Raw genomic sequence first — 6,115 nt, 5'->3', positions numbered from 1 at the left:
AAGATTAGAACACTATGAAAGATTCGTTTACTAAAATTTAGAATTTTCTGACATGAAATGAATTAAATATGAATTTTTTAAAACGACAAAAATTAAAGATAAAAAGTAATAAAATCTCGATGTAGAAATCAAATTTTGCGATAATTTTTTGCGGATGAACTTTTAGTAATGTTCTAAACATATCTGCAAAAAATTGTTCAAAAATCTAAGAGTTTAAGCATAAATTAAACAAATTTGAATTGAGTAGGGACTAATACTCAGTGCAGAAAAACAAAATTAGGGACTAAAAATGCTATTAAAATTAAGTAAGGACTAAACTCACAAGTCGCTATTTTATAGGGACCAGAAACATAATTAAACCCTATAGTAAATTGCTCTCGGACGATTCCTCATTGGATGTGGGGTATGATCCCCTACCCCATGGAGAAAAATTTCTCGTCAAAGAATCCTTCCCATAGGGATTTCCAATTACAAATGAAATTGACATCCCTAATTCACAATACAGATGAAATATTGTAAAAAAAAAAATATTGTTTTTTCTATAGTCGTAATAAAAAGAAAATTATTAACCTAAAATTTGTCATATTTGTAATATTTTACACTAACACACATTTAAAAAATACAAGCATAAATTACATCTGATAGAATTTTAACAGCAATATTTTGACGTATAAAATTTTTTTTTTTTAAAAAGACAAGGATATGGACAAACCAACCCAACAAGTCCTTTTTTTTAGAGGGAAACCTCTAATACAAGGCCTATAACTAACATTATGGCTAGAAAAAGGAATTTGATCAACAATAAATGAGAGATGATAAAATTTGTAATCCACATAAAATATAGAGTAAAATAAAGGACAAACATGATCAAAAGTACATAAAGTAAAATGGACTTTTTGTCCTAAGAAGCAATAAAATCAACACACACTTATTTGAATCATGATTGATAAGTTGCAACAAGAGTTGTCAATTTGAAAGTCTAAGAAGCAGCAAAACTTCATCAAGAATATTCTTGAGAATTGTCGTGTGAACAAAGTTAACACACACTTTGGTTTTATTTTTGTTAATCCGCCGTAATTAGGGTCTTTGACCCTTCACATGTGTTAAAGGTATCCTCACAATTTAGTACATTTGAATTCGCTCTATGAGTGATCCTTGAGTCGGAAGGAGGATATCTATTTGTTATTCGTTTTATATGATTTTTACTTCCCTTCCAAGTGGATGACTCCAAGAATGGAACTCAAATATTTTTCTCAGTGAGAATCATATTACCAACTCTTCCAACACCATGCTCATATCTTGCTTTGAACTTTGAAGGATTAATTTATCCAAAAAACTATATTTATTAAAAAAATGATTTTTCATAGACATGTGCGAAGTATTAATTAATATTTTGTTTACTGGAAGTTTAATATTATCCACTTTTATGTGGTAAGGGTGGTAGATAGCAGGGGTGTTAAAAATCAAACCAATCTAAAATAAAACCGCAAAACAATTAAAAAAATGAAAACCTCGCAAAATTGAATATTATTGGATGCATTTGGATCTCGTTTTATGAAGATTGTTGGATCGGATCATATTTCATATCACTTTTTTAAAAATGAACCACATCGATAAATTTTAATACTTGTTTACTTTTTATTCGCATGATATATTGCATTAATATATAGATTGAATAAACTAATAAATAATATTTTAAATAAATAAATAAATAAAAACCAAGAAACAACACATTGATGCAATATATAGTCTATATATATATTGACTTGATATGTTTCATATATAATCAATAATTTTCATTCTGTCATATTAGTTTTAATATATTTTATGTTATGTTTTGCATCAACCCTATTATTATATTGTGTATATGTAATATTAATTTTAACATATTTTTTACAATTACATTTTGACCTATCAAAAAATAAATCCAAATCAAACCACATTTAATTAGATTAAATTAGATCAGATATTTTTAACCACACTGAATTAGATATGCGATTTCCTATCCATTAATAATTTCAATTGGAACCTAATGACATGTGTAACTTTTTCTCTATTGAATAATTTAGATTTTTAGAATAATTTATCTGGAGTTTCATGGGAAGAATGTGACATAAAAGGAAATAAGAATTTTATCTTGTTCCCCTATCCTCCGTCACGAGATAACAACAAAAAGCAACTAAACTTGTTCTTCTCTCTTTCATGGTCAAGTTAAAATGCAACCATAAACATTGCATTTCAATCGTAATCTCGTTCTACCAATTTCAATATGAAACATAACTAGAAACAGAGTGTGAGAATTTGAAAGAAGAATTATGAATAAGATGCAATGATAACCTAGGGTTTTAAGTGTAGAAGAATTTAGGGAAAATGGCTAAGAGTTAAAGTAAAAGCTTAAAGATCATCATCGTCTAAGCAATTAAATGGATTCCCCTTCTCTATTCCCTCATACATTGATTAAGTTTGGCTAATTCGAGGTTATGAGACTTACGATTAATTACAAATATGAGGTGAATCATGATGCATGTATGGTACTTAGGAAATCAATGATGTTGAATGTATGAATTGGATGATTTAAGAGTTAGGGTTTTAAGTTGGAATAAAAGGGAACTTAGTTTTTTCTAGAGGTTGAGTTGAATATTGCTTATTTTGTAGTTATTTTACATGCTTGAATGTGTTGATTGTGCAATAGTTACATGTTAATATCAATGCAATGCAATATATAAATCTTATGATTTTGGAGTTTGCAATCCACATTTTCAACTCCAAAAATGTTATTATCACCTTCAATTTCATGTAGATATAAATATAGATTTTCGCTTATAACTTTTATCCTATACATCATTTTTAAGTGATTATGGTTTGTTGCAAACTAGACTTAATTTCTTTCAGATTGCACACAAATTCCTTTTAAATTGACTGAGAATTCATAGTTTAAAAAGTGTTACAGTAATAGACGAATGTTGTTATTGTAATCTATATATTTATGTCTTATTTTAATTAAGTAGACCAATAGAATACCTATACAGAAAAACAAAAATTATACTCCTAAATTAGAATATTCTCGATGACACTGACACATGTGATTATACTTAATTATATCAATTTTCTAATTTTTATCGGTGTCGACGAGTTTGTGTCTATGTCGTGTCAATATTTATCAACTTCAATAAAGAAAAACATAACCTAGTTTTGATATCGTAAAAATGTTTACGAGATCAACAAAAAAGTTCATAACCACGGTCTTATCTCATTTCATGAAAAATATGTTACTTGAAACAAATGAAATGCAAGTAAAATAAATTTCAAAAACTTAGAGGATTAATTATTATTATTATTATTATTATTATTATTATTATTATTATTAGTAACGAAAATATTAATGATGAGATGAATAATATTTGGTGTGAATTTCTCGTTTTTCATGATGGTAAAGTTTAAGTTTTGCAACATGGGTAAACACAATCAATACAATGCATGTGAATGTTTTTTTTAACTTTTAAGCTGACAAATTTTAAAAACAACCATCAAGTGTTAACAAACTAAACAATAACTTTCAATTACAACACAATCTCAATAATACGCTTATGGTTACCTAAATCATGCTACTATATTACAATATTTCCTAAATCATGCTACTATATTACAATATTTCTATACCAACATTAAACATATACATTGAATCTTTTAATTTACCTATATAAATGGAATTATAATAATATTTATACCGTTTTCAAATGTCAAAAATTTACTGTACCCATGCGCAAGCACATGTATGTTAATAGTGTGGAGTATGGTAGAAGGTAGATAGTGTAGCATTAGTATTTGCAAGCCGGAATTACTTCATTCGTCGCATCAAAATAGTGTAGGTTCTATTTCCCCAAATCGATAAACATTTCATTTCCATTGATCATTCAATAATAATAATACAATGTCCATTATTCAATATATTTTTTACTGCTTTTGAAAATTGATTTCTAACATAATCGTTACTTATTTTTTGTATAGACCTGTTGAAGAGCTAAAATCAAATATGTTGAAGGACTTGGGTATGAGTAATTATACTTACACGTTCATCCACTATTTCTTTTCTTTGAAGTTCTTCACTCTTCGAACGATTTAATTAACAAAGACAAACAAGTGATTTACGTGCTATTGTCCAGCACAGCGTATGTAAACATCTTCTGACATTAATCTCTAATTTCACCTAATTTTATCTATTTGCAACCACAATATACATGTTTAACGATTTTCCTTTTAGGACATGGAGTACTTTCATCAACTGGATTCAATTGGGATTTTGAAGGATTTTAAAAGACTTTTTCGTTATAAAAAAATCTCAAGGTATTCAATCAAGATTTTAAAAGATTAGAAATAATTCCGGTGGTATTCAATAAGGATTTTCAAGATTTTTTAAAGAGTCCAACAAAATCTGGTGGTATTCAATCAAGAATGTATAGATTTCAATGGATTCCTTGCTATAATGGATTTTGTGAGACTTTTTAGTTGAAAATTTTGAAACTAACAATCTCATACAAACACGTGAGATTTCTTGAGTCTTTTTTTACTCCCACTTCACCACTGTTGACATCCTCTTTCACTTTTTTTCTTCTTCATTTTCTCTGTCAAATTCCTCAAAAATCTATATATACTTGTTATGATTTCTTGTTTTTTTTAACTGATTGTTTTTTTTTTCTTTTGGTACTATTTCTTTTTATTTTGTATGCCATGTTTTTTTCTTTTCAATTTCTTGTTTATTTTACCATTTTTGTTATGATTTGTTGTTTTTTTGTTTGATTTTGTTGTTATTTTTTTTGTCTGATTCTTTCTATAACATGTTTTTATCATTCCAATTTCTTTTTTTTTTAGCATCTTTTTCTTTTGTTTGATTTGTTTTATTATTACAACAATTCAATGTTTTTATTTTATTTTTTGATTTATTTTCTTCTTGATAGAATTTATTTTATGATTTGTTGTTATTTTTTCTTTTGACAATTGTTTCACTGATATTATTTGCTTATATTGATTAATTATTTTCTTTTCATTGATATATATTGTGGTGTTATTTTGGTTGTTGTTGTTGTTGTTGTTGTTGTTATTATTATTATTATTATCATTATTTATAATAAGTGAGTATTATTTTTATTATTAGGTATTTTTTTCTTTTTTTATTGAATTATATTATTTGGTATATAGTCACAAAACTTTTGACAATTAGGAAACAACAATTGTTCTAGTGAGATGACTAGTTTGTTCCTTATACATATTAGTGATCAAATGAAGGATTCATAACGAGAGAAAATAACCGAGAAAAGGGTAAAAACAAATATAGTTATGTAGCTTGGACCATGGATGAAACTACAGAGTTGTTACACTTCCTTGTGGATGTCAATGGGTCGCTTATCAAACAAAATGTAGAGCCAATTTTTACGCAATACTAACTTTGTTTTTTTTTTACGGAAAAGCCATAATCACTTGGCTAGTAAAATAATTTTGAATCGGTTTTATTTTTCTTCATTCAAATTTAAAAAAAAATCTTAGAAATCTTTAGAGTAAAAGTCATTGTTATAAATCCATTGAAATCTATGTTATAAGTCCATTAAAATCTTGAGTGTAAAAAGTCTTTTAAAAAAAGTCTTTTAAAATCTCACAGAATCAATACAATCATACGAAGTCATTTAAAATCTTAAAGACTTTTTCTATCAAAATTGTCTTTTAAAATCTCAATCCAATACATCCCCCTAAGAGGAAAAAAAAAATTGAACTCCAAAGAATTTCAAATTTCTAGTGAATGGAAAGTTGTTCATCTTTGATACCATCCACCTTCATTGAGGCTAACTTGAATGTGGTATGATATCTTTCTTTGGTCCTCTAATGTGATAATTGTTTCATAACAAGCCATTCAATTGCATGTTTAATTAGAATTTTGGGAATGGCCGTGTTCGTGTGGTGGGAGCTGAAGGGGCCAGTGATTTTATATTACCTCCTGAAAGACCAATAATTGTAGAGCTGAATCAGACTCCAATTTATGGCGAGTCTGTTCAGGATTTATGTCTGATGAGTTTGAGCAAGGTCGCTTTTGCGAGACATCTGACGGTGTCTAACTTGTTAAGAT

The sequence above is a fragment of the Medicago sativa genome, chromosome 7, assembly GCF_051527215.1.
Source record: "Medicago sativa cultivar Bolivia chromosome 7, Bolivia_mono, whole genome shotgun sequence".
NCBI lineage: Eukaryota > Viridiplantae > Streptophyta > Magnoliopsida > Fabales > Fabaceae > Medicago > Medicago sativa.
Note: the sequence above shows the minus strand (reverse complement) of the source record.